Source organism: Eschrichtius robustus, chromosome 5 (genome assembly GCF_028021215.1).
Source record: "Eschrichtius robustus isolate mEscRob2 chromosome 5, mEscRob2.pri, whole genome shotgun sequence".
NCBI lineage: Eukaryota > Metazoa > Chordata > Mammalia > Artiodactyla > Eschrichtiidae > Eschrichtius > Eschrichtius robustus.
In genome coordinates, this window is record NC_090828.1 from 88,891,978 (window position 1) to 88,914,298 (window position 22,321).

Sequence of the window (22,321 nt, forward strand, 5' to 3'; positions counted from 1 at the left end):
GGAAAAACATAACAGACTATCTTCTGACGTTGACTATGGGTATAGCAAGGACAGGATATATATCCTGTTTAATGCTCAAAAAAAAAAAAAAAATACCACTTCTGAGCATGTGGCTGAGGCAACCTTTTCCAACGTCTTGATTGGCATATGGAAAGTATATTTTCCTATTTAGCAGCAAGAGCTGCCGAAAATGTGCTCGGCCTTCCCCTGGGTGCTTATGGTAGCAGAACCTACTGGATCTTGTAATGGACTCAGTGTTCTGCTGCCAGACCTAGCTAGGCTTCTCTTGGCTATTCTGCTTAAAGAGACCTGGCCTGAGGCCTAGAGTTCCAGGTGGTCTCACCTGACTCAGCTAAAGAGGTCTCAGGCCTTTAATCATTCCATAAACCTGAGAATACAGAGGGAACTCAAATAGGATTTCTCTAATTCTGCACCAAATTGAACATCATGAATCCATTCAAATCATTCAGGGGGCCTCTTTTTTTTTTTTAAGCTTAAATCAGGTGTCAGCAATTTTTTTCTGTAACGGGCTTGAGAATATTTTAGGCTTTGTAGGCTACATATGTCACCATTTATATTCTTCTTTCCTTTTTTTCTTTTTACACCCTTTAACCATTTGTATAACCATTCTTATCTCCAAGGGTCATACAAAACAGGCCACAGGCTGGATTTGACCTGTGGGTCATAGTTTTCTTCTGTCTTCCAAGTCGCACAAATAAATATGGCAAATCTAAATGTGCTCTATAATAGTACTTAAAAATTTCTTGTTTATTTTTGCTATTCCATGTCCTCTGTATATGGAGCTTACCTCATGAGAAGACCACATTAGAGAGCCCTCTGGCACAACATTTCAAAAGATTTGAGATGATTATGTTATATCTTATGTGATCAACTATTTTATACACTTTATAAAATTTCTATAATAACATAAATTTCATTATATAAAATATTGCAGCTTTAGTATAAGCGCTTTATACTCTTTTTAAAAATGCCGTTGCCGTGGAAAGCTAATATCAGCCATTTATATTCACGAGTTAATCATCTTCAGTCCCCTTATGAGCACTGGGTACAGGAAAATTTGTGGGGATGAAAATTAACACCTAGACTGATCAGAAGGCTGAAACAGTGTTTTTTCCATGTCATATTCTTCTCTCCTTGAAGCCATCTTCTTTCACATGAGGGCCAATGGTGTTTCCAACAATTTCCAAATATCTATCATCTATATTCACGTACATAAGGTTTTGTTTGCTTGCTTTTTGGTAGCATTTCCTACTTGGAGTACAAGGGAGAAAACTGTATTCATTTGAAACTTCTGTGAAAAATTAGGAAGGTGTAATGCAATTACCTCACAGGAATCTAGCCAAACTCCTAAGGCAATCTCTTTACAAAATTGGATCTTAGAATCTATAATGACAATGTTGGTCAGAACTTCAATTTTAGGCCTCATCCTAAAGAAAATATTTTTAATTGGAGAGTTATCCTCAAGGAGTTTCCTTCAAAACATGTCTTATGATTGCTTTTTTAGGTGAGTTTTAAGAGAAGAAATTTACTTGAACTGGACTGATAGATCTATTTTTTAAATGAATATAGTGTACACAATTACCAATTACAGATTTAAAGATACAGTAAGGTGTCGCTTCATTGTATTTTACGTAAAAGCATCAAATATCATGAACTTTTGAGTAGAATGCATTATTTATTGGTCAGTTATGATATTATCACATGAATATATTAGCTATTAAACATACCAGCCCAGGAAAAAATGCAAGTGAACTAAATTCTGAATGAATCCATTCCAAGTTTTTGAGGCAAAATTCCCTGTTATATACATTTTCTGATGACCAATATGGGCCAATGGAATTAGGAAATATGAACTACCCCATCAAGCATAAACTCCAAGGAGAGAGCACACTTCTTATAGGACCTAGGATTGACTTAAAGATTGGTAACTATTTTAATCTTCTGAACACACACACACACCCCCACACATTCAACTGAGTTTATTGGGACTATCATAATTCTTTCAAAAGTTCAGTAACACAGGTTTTCTATGAAATAATAGGCACCTTATAGCAAATCACTTTTTCATCTCTTGCATTCCAATGGGAAGTGCTTGAATAATATGCTTGGATTTTATTCACTTAATTTACTTGCTTGAATCAGGTACTGGTCTTGCTTCCAGATATCTAAAAGTGGCACAGCTCTGCTTAATGTGAAGACACACCAATCATAAACCATAACATTCAATCTAGATTATTCCATGTCCTTTATCAGGAAAAGGAATACTACTTTCCTGGACTTTGTGTAACACAATTAGCTTTCTCAACTTAGCAATGCATTCCAAAATATGTTAAAATCAGGGAGCTAATCTGTATTCACTACTTGGCACGTAGAAATTTCTCAACAAATATTTGACATTTTAATCTATGCTAAAATAGGTAATAACATTAACCAATTAGTTTGAGGTCTGTCAAGCCTCACTTTAGTCTGTACTTGTATATGTGTGTCATCTATAGATTGGATGAAATGATTTTTCTTTCGAAAGTAAAAACACTTCATGTGAGAATAGTTATAAGTCTAGGCCTTGCTATTTCTTCCTTTGAAAACAGTGAATCCAGATGGAGAAGAACTGGACAAGTAGAGAGCCCAAATGGGTTATTTGAAGAGAGTTTAAGGGAGTTGAGAGTGAGGGAGATGGGTTACATTTTGGGGGCCAGGTTTACAGTTCAGTACCCAGCTGTATTTCAGACAAAGTCAATACCCAAAAGCATATTTTCCTGCTGGTTACAATCTCATTAGACTTATGGGCCACAGGGTAAAAATTTACCCTAGAAAACGTTTATGTTTTTTAGAATACTACTGCAGGGGAGCAATGGAGACCACTCAGAGACAAAATGGGCTTCCTTATGAAACTGAAAACTAGAAACATGTTTGAAACTCAACCCTCGTGGACATAGACTTTCTTAAATTGGAGCCCTTTGTGGATAATAGATGTCGCGGTAGCTATGTTTAGGCTAATTCAAGGCATTTGCTCGCTCCAGTGACAGAAGATTCCCTGGGAAATTGGCTGCTACTCTCTTTGCTTTAGAACTGCTGACATGGGCTATTTATTATTAGAAACTTTGGAAATTTTGGTGGAGTTCCTCGTGGAGGGCCAGAAAATTAATACTCAGAGTCTTGATTAGAGCATGCTACTTAAACAGTCTAGAAATGGTATCAAAGGCAGGCGAATACAACAAGGTGAAGGTCTGTGGTTCAACATTAGGGATAATTTGTGATCTGAAAGATACCCAGCTTCTGTTTTGTGATAGAACCTGCTTTACTAACGTAGAAACTCTAGAGGGCAAGATGATTTGCCTGCATTCGTATGTTGAATGCCTATTTGCATATCGACAAGATATGGTACTTACATGTTGAGAAAGGAGTGATTTCAACAGTCTTTCAGAGAAAGGTGTAGCACAGTTTGTATAAACATTCGTCATGGCTAGAGTCCTTTCATGTGTAGTCATTAACATAGCTAGAGATACAGTAATTTTAGGATCTATTTTAAACCTAAGGGCTACCTGAATTCTCAATATTGTGACGCTAATCGATTTTGAGTCAGAAAATGGGGAAAACATTGAGTTACTTGGGGAATTAAGAAAACTAAGACCAAGTTACAGAGTTCATATTTAAGGTGGGAGGAAACTGTATAAATACAGATCGGCTTCCATCTCTTGATAGTTGTTTCCTGACAAAACAGATCCTGATTAGTGTGGATGAGGGGGCACCTCAGCCATCATCAGGAGACTCCAGCAGCGAACCCCGGGTACTGTTTGTAGGCCATGGCCAACGAACAGCTTTCCTTTAACAGTGTCAGATACAAAGGGGAACTGCTGCAAGTGGCCATCTGCTTCTCATTTTTTGTGGGTCCTTCTACGTAGGGGTGCAGATAGCCCTGTGTTTGCTAGAGGAACATCTAGTTGCAACCTGAATCTATGAGGAAAAGAATCCAGTGAATAACAAACCTTTCTTTTTTTTATGGCAGAGACCCTGGAATTAGGTATGGTCGTGGGTAGCCTAATTAACTGGTGCTTTTCCTGCTCAGGGTGTGCTAGTCAGAGACATGGGGGGTTGACCTTGAATCTAATGGTAGCTAAAGTGTGCAGGGGACTCAGATAACAGATTTTTCTAATTTACTCATTCACCTTAAATCCTGATGCCAACAGATGCCCGCCCAGGACAGTTATGACTCACCATCCATCCCCTCTTCTCCCCAGTACTGCCACCACCATTCCTCTATGCGCAAATCCTTTAGAAAAACATCTGGTGCCCTCCTTTGTGGAACACAACAAATCTCCAAACCATTCTAGTGTTTCTCAACTTTGGCTGTGCATTAGATTTACTTGGAATATGTTTTAAAAATTGTCTGGGCTCCACCCCAGAGAATAATTAATTGAGGGTGGGGAGCGGGGAGGGACTTGGGCATTGAATTTAAAAAAAAAAAAAAAAAAGTTCTCCAGGTGATTCCAAGGCATAAGTAAGACGACTCTAACCAAAGCATTTAAGTGGGAAGGATGTGGGGTTAGGGAGGAATTGGTCATTGAGTGTTTACACCCTGTCAGCCTCCCCTGCCTTCTACCTACTTGGCTTTTGCTTTCTTGTGATATTGATCAGATTACTGTGCAGTAGGAAATTAGAGATGTTAGAAAGGGGAGATTGACTTACAGTGGAATGAGAAACCTGCTATGGAGAAGCAATAATGAATTGATTAAAAGGTGGATGGGGGATGGGTAAGGTAGGCAATATATCACTCAAGTGGCTCAGGCTGGAAAGTTAGGAGACGTTTAGATAGAAGAGAAAGAATTTGGCACATCTCTAGGCATATGGGTTACAAAGAGATGAGGAAGTCAGATTTCAGGGGGGTTTACTTTGTTTTATGAATAGAATATTCCCTAGATTATTCTTTGAGAAACTAAGAAAAAATTAAATTGCTAGACTAATGTTTCTTTAAATGTGACACAGACCTGAGGCGGAGCCCTAATGTAGGTCACCTTTATATAGCTTGTATCTTTGTAACATTTATCTCTGGATCAGATTGTGCAAAGCATAAAATAGGAGGTTCAAATTAAATGCTAAAATATTTCCATCCGTCCAAGCATTCTGATTATAATAGTTGCAAACTCCAGCCATAGTTATCCTATACTAAAGGTTTAAATGAGAATTCAGTTGAAATAAAATGTAATGTTCACGTTTAAAACTTCCTGCAGTGGCCAAGGGTTAGATTTTATCACTCACAGGGGAGTTTTTGGACCTCCACCTCCTAAAATTTGCCTTATCAACACAACCAATAGGGAAATCCTTTTCTGAGGCAAAACAAGCTATAGATCTGAAATGAAATAGATAATCAAAATGCTGAAGAGGGAAATAAAAATAGCCAAAGGGAAAATAGGACATTTTTTTTTCATGAGCATTACTTCCAGTGCTGTTTTTCAATATCCCAGACCGATTTGGAAGTAACATAGTAGCTATGAACAAAAGTGATATGACTGCTTGAGTTGCTGATTGCAGAGTGACAAAACTCGGTCCTCTGTGGAGTTAATCTGAAACAGCGACTTTCCAAAATTAGAACACTTGATGGGAGAGTTAGAGAGAAAGGGGGGGAAATTGAGCAAAATAAAAGCAAGTGGAGTTTTTATGGACTTGGTTTCCCTTTGTATTTGAGAGTGCCACAGCCAGAAAGGCTATTACTAGTGTGGCTATCACATCTGATCTCATCTGATCAGCTATCTTTTGAGTTACAAGCTTCTAGATTCGCTTGTGCTCTTCATCTTCTGGGGTACATGGTACCTTTGCAGCTTAAAAGAAGTTGTGTGTTGGAGTTTCCTCTGTCTTCTGTATGCCCCTGTAAGGCATAGTGTCTCGTTTCATCTTTCTGTTACTCGATCAACCATATTTAAATTGAGTTCACTGAACATGTGCCAGACCACTATACTAGGCTCAGTTTTTAAAGGTACAATCAGTTAAATAGCCAGTTATTTCTGCAATATTATTATTATTTTGGTGTTTATTTGCCTAGTCTTGGTGGTTGAGATTTTTCTGGAAGCATGTCATAGAGCTGTTATCTTTTGCAAGATTAATGCAAGACATATTACAACAATTAAGTGGATAACAAGATACATGATATTATTGTCTTTAAGGAGTTTTCAATTTAGAAAGTGAAGTAAGGCAAGAGGTGAAGAGCTCTTTTACTATATAAGCTTTTCAAAACCTATAAGCTCTGTAATCAAGTTCTAAAATAGTCCATTTGTACTATTTTTTTTAAAGTATAATTAATAAACTATTTGATCTCCATGGTTGTTTTCCATTTGAGATTTTGTGGCCTTTTAGAAAGGCTTACTTTTATGCAAAGTAACGAAAATATGTGTTAAGTGTCAACTATGTGTAAGGTACTACTAAGGACACAGTGGCATTCAAAGATGAATCCTCCTGATTTTATGACCATTGAAGTAATGAAACAGAAATGTATATGACTGTAAATAAGTAGACTCTTAGTTGGGTCCCAAAGTCAGTGATTACTGTGAAAATCGTGTATCATAAAATTTATCTTTTAAAATTATATGCATTGCCCATGAATTACTGTGTGCATGGCTTTGTGACATGTGACATGTCCCACTGTCTTTTAGAAAGTCCAGTACAGTGCATTGTCTCCTCACCAGAGTGCTGTTTGTTTGTTTGGGACCCAGATAAGTTGTTGGATTGCTTATAAGGTCTTAATACCAAAAGCAAACAACAAAATAAAGCAAAACAGAAAATAAGACACTAATTTAAAAAAAACACACAAAAAACCCTTTTCCTATGTTAGAGCTGATGTGTTTATTTGAGCGTTCATAATTTAAATGCTGTATGATGTACCTTCACTGTATTAAAATACAATGACAAGTACCTTAGGAGAAGTACAAAAAAAGGGCTGTGGGGTTTTAAGGAGAAAAAGCTCATACCGTAATAAAGCATTCAGAAAGAAACTTCATAAAGGAAATTGAGTTTGAGATTTTAAGAACAGATTTGATTTGACAAACTAAGCTTTCCAGTACAAGCGCATGCAGTCTGGGCAAAGCACACAGTTTGCAAAAAAAGAAAAAAAAGAAAAAAGTTTAAATGTTTTGTAAGCAGTTCTTTCTATCAGAAGTTTAGAGTATGAGTTGGACATTGGGAGGTGATTATGTCCAGAAGGGCAGGTTAGACACTGTTGTAAAGGAGAGAAGGTTACACTTAAGTGGAAAGGCCACTGGGAAGAGAGTGCCTTAGTTGTGGTTTAGTTATATCAGTCAACTGAGTTTCCATTAAAAAAAAAAAAAGAGGAGAGAAAGACTTGAGACAGAAGGAGTTTGTGCTGGATTATGATGGGGATAGAAGAGCTGGAACTGGCAGAGTGATATTGGAAACAATAAAGTAGAGGAAAGACCCAAGAAATGTTGTGTGGATTTTGTCTCCTACTGATATGATTGACATTGACAATGGGAGAGAAATTTGCATCTGAATCACTTTGGGTCAACTAAAGTTTCTATAGTAACGGTAGAGAGTCACTTATTTGGATGGATGGATGCATATAGCATATAATACACAGAGAGATAACTAGTAAAACTATTCATAAAATAACCCTTCATAATATTTTTCCCTTTACCTAGGATTCATTTAAAACATGGATTAAGTAATGTTCCAAATGTTTTTTCCTTAGAGGCATATAGTACATTCCTTTGGCCTTATTATGAGCGTCTCATTTGGCATTACGTCTGCACTTATGTCTGTATGTTGTATCTAAGTTACGTGTTTTATGTGGTTTGCATTACGGTCTCTTCAGTGAAAGGAAGTTAAATTCCTACAGAGGGACATAATTATAATTCTTTTTAAGTGATGAAATTTGTTAGCAAGCTTTTTAAATCTAGAATGTAATTAAGTTCATCACAATTACTTTGGGTCAACAGCTCATCTGTGGTTATGTGGAATGTGCTTTAGGAATTATTGTGCCATTATTATTATTAATTCTCTATGTTACCTGATAGAGAAAGAAGGTCAGTAGGAATGTGTGGTTGAATCCATCCATCCGTCTGGCCAAATTTATCTCATCTTTTGACTTTTGATCAGATCAGTTTTGTTTGGGCTTTTCAGAACAAAAACTACACTAATTTAAAAAGAGCAAACTCTTCTCATTTTTTATGAAGAATATAAGGTCTTACAATTTTATCAAGTTTTTTTTTTTAAGAAATTCAATTCAGGATCCTGTTTGAGTCTCACTCCAACTCCAAACATTTTTTTTTTCATTTTTAATAATAATACTAAAATTATAATGCCTTTAAGGTATAGTTATTGATTGAATAAAGTCAACTTTGTCATTATTTTCCTTTAGACTAAATTGACTAAAATACAAATACCCTAGAGAAGGGCTGGAGTAGCCAATAACAATATCTTAGATATAATACACACACACATATATATATATAATAAAACAGATAAGATAAACGAATGTTTTGTCATAGCTCACTGTATAAATTTTGATTCTCTATGATTTGGGAAGTCAGGAAAATGCAGTCATTTTTGCATATGAAAACAATGCAACTCTTCCTGCATACGCTTGTTAATAGTTCTCCATTTAGAAGTATGGGAAACCAGTGTTCAGTTAAAAAAATTAATATCACCCCATAAATAATAAAATGGTACATGTAGTATATTTTTTCCTGACCACTACTCCAATAAATATAGATTGTCCATAGTTGGATTCAAGCAGTGTTTGAGTTATAACTTATTTATCACTCCAATTATCTTCTAAAAGGATACTGATAAATTTTGATTAACTTTCAGTGACTAGTTTAATCTTCAAGTATCCCTAGTGCTTACCATGCAACACTAGATGTTCTTCTGACATGAACTAAAGTTTCTAATATATGTAAGGCACTTAAATAACATATTTTTATGAATTTGATGCTTTTCCAGTGCTGTGATGGCAATGGGAACCTCTGAATTCTGTTTAACCATATGGCCCTTAAGTAGCAGATGCTTAGAGAAATTGATGAAAGGTGTGAGTCATATTAACTGCAGAATTTTCCTAATTCTTTTTTCCAGTTTGTCAAAACATTACGTAAAAGAATGATAGTTTATGAGTAACAAAACAAATCCTACATTTCAAAAGCCTGTCATATTTTTCTGCTTAGTATAATATCTCTTTTCTGCCAAAGACTGTTAACACTTAAATTACAAAACTGATAGACTGTTGTCTCATTGTTTACAAATGTCTAATATATGAAGGTGACTTGGTCATTTTCCCACCTCATTATAGAATTTCATGTAAACAAGTCTAGAAATCAGCATATTGAAAGTATGTTACATTGTAACATAATTAAAGTGGCTCTTAAACATTGATTGTGACCCTCAGTAAGAAACATATTTTACATTGTGATCCTGACAATACTTGTGTATATTTTCAGTAGATATCTGTAACTAAAAGGAAAGTTTCACAAAAGTTTCACAAAGCAGTGTTACTAATGTACTGGTATTTTGTCTTCCAATTTTACTTTTTAAAATTAATATTTGTAATCCTATCCTCTGTGTAAAATTTAATCAAATAGGTAAGTATATGTTTCTTTGTTAGCATTCCATATTTTGCTTCAGTTGTTTGTACTACTACAGCTTCCGTGAATTAGGATTTTAAAAATACTCTATATTAAAAGAACACAAAATAATTTTTAAATCTTATTCATAGTTCATTAGAATGAGGTAAAAAATCTTTATATAAACAGGAAATTTATATAAACAGGATGTTTAAAGCTAGAGATATTCTTGACAATAGGATGATGTACATTTCTTCTGGTTCATGTTTAAGATTGTGTGCTGCCTATATGATATCAACATGATAAACAATCTAGAAATTAAACATTTACCTTTTTATTTCTTTTTGGCTTCAATCCAGTTAAAATAAGGTAACTTTTGTTTAAATTTCTAAAGCAAGAAATTTGACTGGCTATCTGATCAGTGTAGTCACTGAAATGACAATTATGACAAATCGAAAACTGCTCTTCTTTCAGAAATATCACTTTGTAATTACACTTTTTAAATTGGTCATCTATAACTCAAATTAGTCTGATCATTAAGTCTTTATGTTGGCTAGATATATAGGAGAAAAGTACAATTCCTTTTTTCATTAGCATTTCTCTGAGTTTTAAGTCAATGCTAGACTTGAGGAAACCTTTGGGACATCATGGAAGCTTCAATTCTGTATCTATAAAAATGTGCATATTCTTAATGTTTTGCTCAGTGCCTTTGATTTATCAACCAGGCTAGTCTCTCTGTAGAATTACTAAGACTTACTCTCATCTTATTCACCATCTCCCACCCCAAGTGATCATTTTCTTCTATTTCCAGATGTTAGAAAATGAGACATGTTTCTTAAGGAAAAGATTCAAAACACCTCATTTGGGCCAAAGATTTTTTTAATGGAAAGAATAAACACGTTTCTTATCAGGAAAAAATATATATGTGTATACATATACATTATATATATAGTATATATGTATCTATCTGACGAATAAAATGAAGTGTTCCCCTGGCAGGAATACACTGAGGGTTGTTTATCTTACACTCATCCAGGTATCTTATATGCTTTTCTCTTTGAAAAGGCCCTTAAGGGTTTCACTGATTCCCTAGAATGTAAAATTTCCTTCACCCTCTGAAATCCCTAATAATTTCCATTTGCAGAAATACTGTTATCTGCTCTTACGTTGTCTGTTCTCTAGTTTGTACAACAGCAAATTTTCTTGTTTCACATACTTTGGCAGAAGTTAACTCAGAAAACTTGTCCTGAATTGACTTTGTAACATGTCTATATACTAGTAACACTCCAATTATAAGGATAAAGGAGACTCTTCTGAGGATTTTAAAGGATTTTCCTGTTATACACTCTGGAAATAAAATGACTGGTCTATGAGACAAGTTGCTGGATTTAAATAGGTTTTTCTCGAACACTCTAATATGCTCCAAAGGACCAAGGATTCTTCCTACTTATAAAATCAGTTTCTAATTATGGGAGTAAAATCTAGTATGGGATCTCAAAAGTGGGCTTTCATGGGAGGAATAAAGAAATTTCATGAAACAGCATTAAAAGTAATAGTATCTCTTAGTTCATTTTTAATGAGTCTTCCCTCCACAATTTATACCTTTGGAAGTTCTAAGACACAGTATTACACACACACACACACACACACACACACACACACACACACAATACCATGCATATCTTGCAGTGCTCTAAAATAAATTGAATAGAAACCTTGTCTTCAGGAGGCTTATAAGTCACATGCAAGAAGGCAACATAAACTGATGTGTATGAAACACATGAATGAGTGGTTGGGAGAAAAGAGAACCACACTCAGAGAATAGAGACTCCCCACTGTTGGTGGGAAGAGGGTAGGATCTGCAGTTGAGGTAAGCAGCAGGGCATCAGAGAAGTCCTTCAGGGGGAAGTTGTGACCGAGTTGTTATGGAATTCAGGTCATGCAATTTAAGAGTGAGAATTTTTCATAAGTCTGCATAGACCCTGAAAATTTGGGTCACTATAATATGGTGGATTATGTATTTCTTTTTAGACATCCTTGCTATCAGTACTAGTTCTGATGTAGATAGAGCTAGCTAAACAACAGATGGATATTGTATCCCAAATGCTCTTATAGAAAAATTACAAAAGACAAAACGATGTAGTCAGTATTTTTTATGGACTTGATCATTCACATAAAACCATGATCTGTATTTTAAAATAAAGTCTACATTTATGCTGCATGAATTGCAAACTACATTTAGATTTGTCTACCCAAATTGCCTCATGTCAGCTACCTCACACACAGACGTGCATGGGGACACACACACACACACACACACACACACATACACACACACACCCCCCCCCCACTCTGCAGCAATGACTTGCCAGTGACCTTAAAATTTCCTCCCTAATCAGAGCCTTAATTAAAATATTACTTTGCTAGATAACCCCTGCTATAGCACATATGCATTACCTGGGGTGGTGACACAGAAATCTATTTTCTCTTTTAACATATAATAATTAGTTGATTTTTTTTTTTTCTTCTGTTCCCTTGTCAGTGAATAGACACATCATAGGCCTGAAGGAATGAGAACCAAAACCAAATTTTTGATAGAAGGTAATGTCTTAAGACATGTAGATTTTTCCTAATGGGAGAAGCCTGGGTGGAAAGCTGTTTTTAGGAGGCGGGGAAAAGCAGGAAGCTACATGAAGATTTGGAGTGATTAGGAAGCAAGAGAGAGGGGAGCAAAGGGCACGAGGTGATACTAATGACACACTTTTTGCAACTGCCTCAGGTTAATCCTCTATCTTCTTGACTTTGGAGAACCACATACAGGGGGACCAAGGTGGGCTGAGTCGAGCTATAGGCTATTTGCTGTGGCTCAGGCTTCATAAACAGCCAAATAGGTAGAGAAAGGAGAAAGAAACGTCAAAGGCTTTTAAAAAGGATATGTTTGTGTAACGACACAGGGTGTGAAGGGAGAGACAAGGGGTATAGGAGCCTTGAAAAGAATTTTTATAACATTTAGTTGGTGTCCTTGACTCATGAGTTAGGGAAGTGCAGCTCTGAGCAGTTGCTGTCATGTGGCAATGATTTTACATCAGCTGCCCGACATATCTGGTAGCAGCAGGAGGGAAAAATAAAATCTCTCTTCTGATTGAAATGGTTAGGGGATTCACGGAAGAGAAGCACAAGTGCCTGAATTAGAAGGAGACAGGGATCGTCACTTGAAATCCATTCTCTTTTGGGAGAGAAAATTCTCTGATGAGTGCAAGTAACTGGGGCCTTGCTTCCCTCTTTTATAGCTCATCTTAGAAATGATACCCTTGCTTGCCCATTTAAAAAAAAAAAAAGAAAAAGTTTGAGGCTTGATTCAGAATGACATCCCCATTTAGGCCATAAATGTTTGAAGCTTAAACTTAAAATCAAACTCTTCTTTCAACTCTCCACAACATGAACAACCCCTAGGGCACTCCAAGTATTTTTATATGTATAAATTGCTTTTGCTGTGCAAAAGTTTTAAAAATTCAGCCTTTGTGACACAAAGGAAGAGGCGAAGGTATTAAAAGGGTGGTAATCTCCGCAAGAGCTTTAAATTCAACTTATGTCAGGCAAACACAGTTTAGTTCATATGTCTCATGTATCTAAGTCTCTTAAAAAAAAAGAAAACTCATTATGCCCCATGGAAAGCAATTTATAATGAGACCATCACCAATAATTGTTTGTTTTAGGCTATGAAGTAGTGGGGCACTTTCCTGCCTGGATGTAATCAACTAAAAATAACCGTGATTTTTTTTTTTTCCTCTACATTTGCAAACAGGATAGGTTGCAGTGAATAAGCTGCCAATATAAGCCATTCCCTTCCAAAACAGACATTTAGATGAAGTAGGAATAACATGGAATATGGCAATATTTTTCAGATTCAACAACTTGTGCAATTTAGTGACTTTTACATCAAATTTCAGAGGGTTCTTTATTTTAATGATAATGTTTAACTTTGAAAACCTTTATTGCCTCTCTCCAGATGTGCACCCCACCTTTTCCAGACATGACTTAACCTGTCTGCATAACATACCTGATCTAGATGTGGTAGCCTCTCTACTTAATTTAATAGACAGTTAACACCCCACCTTCTCAGGATTCAGCTGTCTGGCAGCCTACCTTTCTTGACAGAGCTGAGAAGCAAGATTTAAACAATAAAACATGCACAATCAATTACAACCCACGAAGTCCATGCAACAAAGCAAATGCATTTTTTCTCTAATGAGTGTTGCCTTAGAATCTACAAAATCTGATTTTATTGACAATTTTAGCAAGCTAAGCGATCTGCTTGCCAAAACCACTGCCTTATTAGGAGGCAGCAAATTAGAAAAGGGATTGGGGCTGTTAGGACCAGCACAATGATAGCAGTGAAAAGTGACAACAAGGTTGCTGACAGAAAATCTATAAAAAGCCCACACAGAAACTCAAAAAGCACAAGAACTGAGCTATTTAACAAGGGTAAACAGACCTACAAACTTTTATAATCCCTAAGAGCCTCACCATGCACTAATTGGTACTCCTGATGGCCACAGGTCATTAAGGAAATGTTACATTAGGTTCCGTAGTTTGATCAGTTTTAAGAAAAAGTATAAAACCTACACCGTTGGAAACGCCCCATAGATTAACTGTGTGGTTTCCTTTACTCATAGAACTACGTGTTAGATCTGTGGGAAAGAACTACAAGACAGAGCTGCCAAGTAAACTATGAAAAACCTAACAAACTTTTTATCTTAGGTATTGGCATATCCCAATGATCTGTACTGTTCTAGGGTGTGATGGCTTAGGAGCGAATATGATTTGAACCTAATACATTTTTAGAGGGTGTCAAATTCAGAACCAGGCAGATCCATCGCCTGACCCTAAACATGGTCCTAAAGTAAATCGCTTGAGGAAATTGGATCCCAAAGATTACAGGTGGGGAATTTTGAAGTGTGTCCATATTTCATTGGAGATCAAAGAAGCCTAACTAAAAGAATTGTGGACTGACTCACACGATAACTTCTTTTTGAAAGGGCTATTTTATCTTGAAGATTATGAGTTTGGAGGAACTAAGGTGATTGGCAGTGGAAAGAATCAGAACATGTGAAATTCCTTAAAAATTTATTGACTTAAATAAATTTGTGTTACACATAATTAAAAAAAAAAAACCTTTACACTTAAAAAAAAAAAAAAAAAGAAAAGAAAAAGTATGTAATTCATTTAAGACAGATTTTCATCCAGAATAGCCATATTTGAAAAAAAAAAAAAAAAAAAAAAAAGTTTGGCGGACTAAACTTTTAGCCATCATCCTGTTTTTGTCCATTTTGCTAATTCATTATCCAATATTACAAGTGAGTCCCACTTACAAAATTAAGCAACTAGCAAAAAATATACTTATTTGGTAATGAGATGGTCCAAGCTCATTTAGTATATACCTGTCTTCAAAATCATCATTTAAAATAAAGTCAGAGAATGTTGTAACATGGCTACTTGTGTTTAGGTGGCTAAATGTATTGAAAAACTTTTCTGATATGACTCAGGTTGCAGGTTCAATTCCCATACGGGTCTGTTGTCTTTATCTTGTGCCTCCATTTACCCCTCAAATGGTACGAAAAATTAATCCCTCTCCACCTCCAGAAACATAACCACATAATTACTGAATAAGGTCTTACTATCTACACACTTTAAAATAACATATGAAATAATGAAACTACATTTGTTCACTGAGTGATTTCATTTCCACAATGGAGAGAGAAGAACTAGCCTACACTGTGCACCTACTTGTGGCAAACACAGTGCTTGTGGCACACGTACATTCTCTTTCAGTAAACCCAGAAGACCAGTTTTCATATGAAGAAATTGAAGCCCACAAGGGAGCCTGTATCAAATGCAGGATCTTCTCATTCCCTTTAACCCACTGTGAGGGAGGCACTGGAACAACCCCTATGAATGTATGTTAGTTGTGAACATTATGATACAAAGTAGCTTGAGTGAGTTTCAGTATGTTACTTTGTTCCCAGTTCAATTAATTTAGTGACTGAGACATTGAAATAAACTGAGCAAAAGGACATAGCCATAGTTTCAGTTCTCTCCCTAGCTCTCTGATCATGGGCCAGTATCAAGTTATATTTTCTAGGCCTTTGTATCTTCTTTTAAAAAAAAAATGAAGAGGAGCCTTCAACTACCTCTACCTAGAAGCCACAATATGCTTACTTTATTATAAACAGTGAGCAAAATTATATACTTAATAATTAAGTTCCATGATCAATAATTACCAGATTGTGTCTGAGACATGAAACTGAGTTAAAATGAAGTTAAGAACTTTCTTTTACATATAACACTCAATTTTATTCTTGCCTCTTGTGTCATTTTCACTGTTCTCAGGTGTGGTTGGGAAGGGGGAATCAGCCAGGCCAAAGGAAGGGGTTAATGAATGCACATTTTGACAGCTTTGTTCCTTGGGATATTGTGGACACATTTGGACAAGAATTGTCACTGTTTGGACAAGAATGTACATCCTGAGAGAAATTATATTTTTTATTCTCCATAAAGAAAGAAAGACAGTCTATAGAAAAGAGATTTATTGGATACTTCTGGTCAAATTAGAAGATAAGCCAACTTAATGAGTTTAATTTAATACACCTATTTTGGTTTAACAAGGTATTAGCATTTAGAGGGCCAATTTGGATTTCTCACATCTTGTAAACACCTGAGCATAGAGAAAGGAAAGAAATCTTGGTGTATATTTAGTGTTTTATGATTTAAACTTTGTTATCAAATACTACTGGTTATAACTCAGTTTATAATAGTGATAACACATCACTTACATTATTTTCATTAATTTATTTTTTCTTTTTTGTTTTGTTATACATTTTAATTATATGAGCATGAAGTACCCCACATGTGTTTTAACTGTTGAAGTAATTATGTACCGTTAATCTCAGTGCTAATTGTGTTTTTAAATTCCAATAATTACCCCTAGGTTTTCAGAAACGAATTATCCTGAAATGAGGAGAAGATTATAGAGACATTTCAGTGTGTATTTTGGTATACTATGTTTAAAGGGAGATAAATTTCACATTATTCAAAGAATAATCTAATTGGAGAAGGAAAGGATATTAATATTTATTGAGAAACTAATATCACCAGACCCTCTCTAGTTGGTTTATAGATGCTATTTAAAACTTTTCTTCATAACAGTTATTTGAAATAGACCTTATCCTGCTTTAAAAAAGACTCAGAAGCTCTATTTATAGAAAGTAGCACACTTAGGATGTAAGGCTATGTCTATCCCCAAAGCAGGTGCTTTTTCGGCACTATGATGCTGGCTTTTGGCATTAATTGTTAATTGTCTTATGTAGTAGACTATTGACTAGCATAATTTAAATTATTCAGTATCTCTTAGTCTGCTAGATTCAGGGAAAGAGGTTAAATGACACAGATAATTTTTGCTGATAAGGCAAAAATAATCACATATTTTCTTTGCTGTATAGTCCAAGCTTTTTGCATATTTGTTGCTAATTACACATTTTCTTTCCAATGTACAAACATTTGTAGGTGTGTGTTGCAGAATGAGTTCCTTTACATGCTATTTTTGTAAATAGTTTTCGCTTGCAATCTGCCTAACACAACCATTTCTTCTCCCTGTCTCTGTTTAATGCGTACTTGGAATTTGTCAATGGCATTTGAGCATGTGTGTTTGTGAAGTGTGAAAATAAATATCATCATATAGCTAAAATTTTCAGTCACTTCATTTGTTCTAGACTGCACTAAACTGTGATATAATGGGAAATTAAACTGCTTTCTTGCTGGTTTAACCATAAAATGCTTTAGATTTATTTCAAGGCACAGCTTGTGCTAGACCAAAGCTATCTCTAGTCTAATGGAGTCCAGCCTTTCATTTTATTTTTATAATCCCTCCATATTTCTACAAAATAATAAAAAGCTAAGTAATATTATAAGGAAAAAATTGGATATTTTAGTAAGACCATGGTTGACGGTAAAAATCTATCCAAAAGTGGTAACACTATTGGTTTTGAAGGCTTTTAATATTTTATTCTGTATAGTTTAGATATGTTTATGATGCAAAAATAAAGGGATCTTGATAAATTAAAAGGATCTACACCAGACATTTTTATTCACATCCCACATCTCAGTTAAAAAAAAAAAAAAAAAAAAAAAGAAATGAGAAAGTATACCATGAACTGAAACGGTTTAATGATTTAACCTGACAATTCTATTTCCAGGATATGATTACTTCCTGAGATGCATTTTATCTTATATCACAGCCCCTTTGAAAGTTGTTTGCTTCGAATAGTAGACTGGACAACATTTCTCTTAAAATATCTTGGTATTTATCTGCTAGTTTGGAAAGGAGTTCCTGATATTATAGTTAAATTATTTTATCTTCAGAATTACTGGTTAAGGCTATCCAGGGAGGTAAACACACACACACACACACACACACACACACACACACACACACGCATGCACATTTAGAAGGTATATGGCTAGCATGCCTTCAACTTCTACCCCCTACAAAGTAGGGTGTCTAACTTAAAATCCTTTCTCCTCCAAATAAACTGACCAACTTTTCCCCAAGTCTCACCTCATCTTTGCACATGCTCAGTATTGTGGAATGCTCACAAGCACTTCCCCACTGCCTGTTTTCTGTCAACATGAGTTGTTTTGCTTTGGGTATGGGTACCTCCTACAAGAATCCTTTGTGACAGGGATATTCAATTAAAGAGTAACCAATTTAGAATTTATTGCAGCATAAATAGTATAGGAAACATATTTTAGACTAAGTACCTTAAAAATCATTAGATTATCAGTTTACAAGAGAATTGTACTCAAGGTAAAGAATTGTAGTGGGAAACTGGAGTAGAGGTTTATCCCAGGGGACTTTCCAGAGAGAGGAGAGGCCTTGATGGAACCAGAAAGACTGTGAGCCAAGGGATGAATTAGGGGTTGGGAATCTAAGTGCCTATTGCAGGGAATAGCAGAGCTTGTGGGTGGAAAAGAGAGAAGGCACACACATCAATGAAATTTCACTAATTTTGTAATTTGGTCAAAATTTATTTTAACTTTAAAAAAAAAGTGATTTAAAAAACCATCTTAATTTACCATCTTAACCATTTTTAAGTGTACAGTTCAGTGGTAAGTAGATTCACATTGTTGTGAAACAGACCTCCAGAGCTTTTCCATATTACAATGGAAACTCTAAACACATTAAACACCTCCCCTTTTCCTCCTCCTCCCGCCCACCCCAGCCCTTGGTAACCAGCATTTTACTTTCTGTTTCTATGAATTTGACTACTGTAGGTACCTTACGTAAGTGGACTCATATCGTATTTGTCTTTTTGTGACTGGCTTATTTCACTTAGCATGTCCTCAAAGTTTATCCATGTTGTAGAATTTTGCCTTAATTTTAACATTACCTGTGCCTAAATCATCTGACTTGCCTTATATCTTGTTGCACTCTCCATAGCAGTTGTGTGCGTTTGTCTATGTGTGTGCCTGAGTGTGTGAACGCTGAACCTTTAGCTGTTGGTGGTTTGGATTATAAAACTTTCCATTATTAAAATATACATATATTATAATACTAAAATTTGTAAACACTTGACAGACTTTCCTCCTCTAAATTCTGAAATATTCCTTGTGGATATTATAGGAATGGGTTGCATCCTCTTTGCATAAATTAGTATTGTCAATTTTTTGCATCATTGGTCCTTTGCCTAACATGGCTCTCCTATTACCAAATCTGGTCCCGTTCTGTTCTCTAAGAAACATGAATGAAAGAGACTCTCATCTCACCTTTCTTTTATCTAATCACTTGGCTAGTCCATCCCAAATGTATCCTCATCTGTAGGCACAAAAATTTTCTGTAATGACTTAACCTGTTCAAAAAGCCTAACCTCATAATATTCTTAGATTTTACTTGAAAGCATTTTTATTGATCTATATTTGTCTATATGTCTGATGTAAAAAGGAAAACACAATATTTTTAGGTAAAGATTTATCAGAGTCAACAGCATTGATAACAATAGTTTTATTTCTGTCTCATTCTTTTAAACTCCCTACTGATTTTTCTTATGCTGGTCCTCTTAGGTCTCCTGTTATTTCTTTGTCTCCTGTTTCTTCCACCACTTGAATATTGGTATTTCATTTATTTGGCCATGAGCAAAACCTCTCGTATTACTCCAAGTACCATCCCATTCAATACCTCTGTTTGTAACCCCTGGGTCTGTGGTTATGATTTTTTCTCTCCTTACAAGTGTTTGCCATATTTACCAGCCTGTTATCGTTTTCTATGTTCACTTGTATTCAGCTTACTACCTATTTCTAATTTCCATATAATTCTTAAGTTAAAAGTGTCTTCTTTTCTCCAAACTGTCTGACATTAGAAATTCACTTGACTGGAATTTATAAAGTGATTATTTATTGTTAACAGATTATGATCAAGGTTTCAGATATTGCTTTAGGTCAGAATCCTCAAAGTAATTTTTCTGAAAATGCTTCATTAAATGTTTGCTAAATTTCCTTTGCTGAGCAATTGGATTTTACTTAAAAGATTGTCACAGTTCTTTAACACGTGTGGTATATTTCACCTTTCAACCTTCCCAAAACAAAGTTCGCAGGAAACAAAAAAAAAACAAATTTCAAATACTGTGTTCATGATAAGAGTTCAGAGCCTGTGTACCTGCTCCCTCCCTCCCTCCCTCCTTCCTTCCTTCCTTCCTTCCTTCCTTCCTTCCCTCCCTCTCTCCCTCTCTCCTTCCCTCTCTCCTTCCCTCTCTCTTTCCCTCGTTCTTTCTCTCGTTCTTTCTCTCTTTCTCTCTCTCGTTCTTTCTCTCTTTCTCTCTCTCTCCCTCTCTCTCTCTCTTTCTTTCTCTCTCCCTCCCTCCCTCCCTCCCCCCCTCCCTTCCTTCCTTCCTTCCTTCCTTTCTGTTCTGGGTCTTAGTTGCAGCATGTGGGATCTCCACTGTGGCCTGTTTAGTTGTGGCATGTGAACTCTTAGTTGCGGAATGCATGAGGGATCTAGTTCCCTGACCAGGGATCACAGCACCCGGGCCCCCTGCATTGGGAGTGCGGAGTCTTACCCACTGGACCACCAGGGAAGTCCCTATGTATCTGCTTTCTTGCTGAGGATTAGTTAGTTCTAATTTTCTCTCAGGTAAAATTGGCACATCTCTTTGCAAGTGTCACTATCAATTTTTATACACTGTCTACTCATACTAGAAACAATATAGCCAAACCACAACACCGCATAAGCAGCACAGCAAAACAACACCACACAACGTTACCCACAATGACAACACACAGAGCAGCGTCAACACTTGTGGGTCCTATTAATTCCTTTGTTTTCCTTCAGGTTACTTTAAGTTAATTCTTGAATGCAAAGACCCTATCATTGCCTCAACTGGTCAATACCACTGAGGCATGGGAAATGAAATCAATGAAGATAGGAATATAACCTTACTTCTTAGATGAAGGCCGTTTTAAAAAGCTTACTGTGATAACTTCTGAGATGAGTCTATGAGGAAATCTCACATTTCATGCCAGAACATATTTTAATTCTTAGATTTCTCTTTGGGGAAAAAGAGGAATAAATGTAGTTCATATTTAACATTGTTTTTTTAAATCAGAAACTTTATAGCAGTGACTTTAATACATAGTTTCCGTACCATTTCATTAACGTGAACCATCCTTTTGGTAAAATTTTTGCTAGCAAATCAAGCGATGAAATATTTAAAATGTAAAACGAATTGCTATAGTATAGTCATATTTGGCTTTACAGAGCTCAGAATAGTTATAAAGCCCGTTGCCCTACATAGATTGTAGGACACAAATGTTTGGAATGTAATGAATGACAAAGGAAAGGGAAAAACTGCTGAACTTCGTGTCTCTGAATGTCATTATAAAGACATGATATGCCAAGCATATGAATTAAAGGCTAGAGACTCCTTGGAGGGTTGAAGCATTGTAATTATCTATAGCCTAGTGTTAAAGAAGAAGGCTATTTTTCAGACCCATTTTTTGTGTGTGAACAGATTATTTTTAAAGAAATATTTCATGTTTTAGGGAAAGCTATTTTAAACTGCTTGCTATGTGGTTGAACGTGAAAATGCAGTTATTTGCTTTCTCTCTCCCTTGAAGATATTTTACTTAGTTACTATTTTAAGGTTAACCCATCCACCCACCCAGATAGATGTTTTGATGTGAAAAATAGTAGATAATCAATATCTGCATGTACTGGAAAAGTAAAACTACAAGCCAAGAAATGAGATGGGCAAAGTTATGTGGGTAGCTTAAAGTGTATTAGATAGGGTAAAATTGTTTTCAAACAATTCTCCCATGGAAGTGGATGAGCTAGAGATCACAGATTGTCCTGATCGGTAGAAATATTTTCCATTATCAGGAGCATTATTAGGGAGATAACTGAGAGGTTTCAGTGGAGAGGGAAAAAAAATGTTTGTGAAAGTTCGTAGAGAGTACTTCAGCCTGCAAAATAAAAAGCCTCATTTGCATATGGTGCTTGTTGGAGACACCGAGTAGCATGCATTCCATGACCATTATCAGTTCTCAAACAGTTTCATGACACGTGTACATTTATTATAATACCTGGTACATTTTAGGGGAGCCGTGTTAGCATTTGAGCAGAAGCATTACAGTAACCAATTAACAGCCATTCCTGATGAGTTGATATGTGCTCTGGGAGCCCAAAAGCT

At 35.8% G+C, this 22,321-nt stretch overlaps 1 protein-coding gene and 1 pseudogene across 1 annotated transcript in view; both read left to right on the top strand.

The window, feature by feature from the left end:
* Positions 1-22,321, top strand: part of LRP1B (LDL receptor related protein 1B) — a 1,676,205-nt gene that overhangs the window by 369,725 nt on the left and 1,284,159 nt on the right. The window lies entirely within an intron of this gene.
* LOC137765535 (small nucleolar RNA SNORA18) lies at positions 14,163-14,301 on the top strand (annotated as a pseudogene).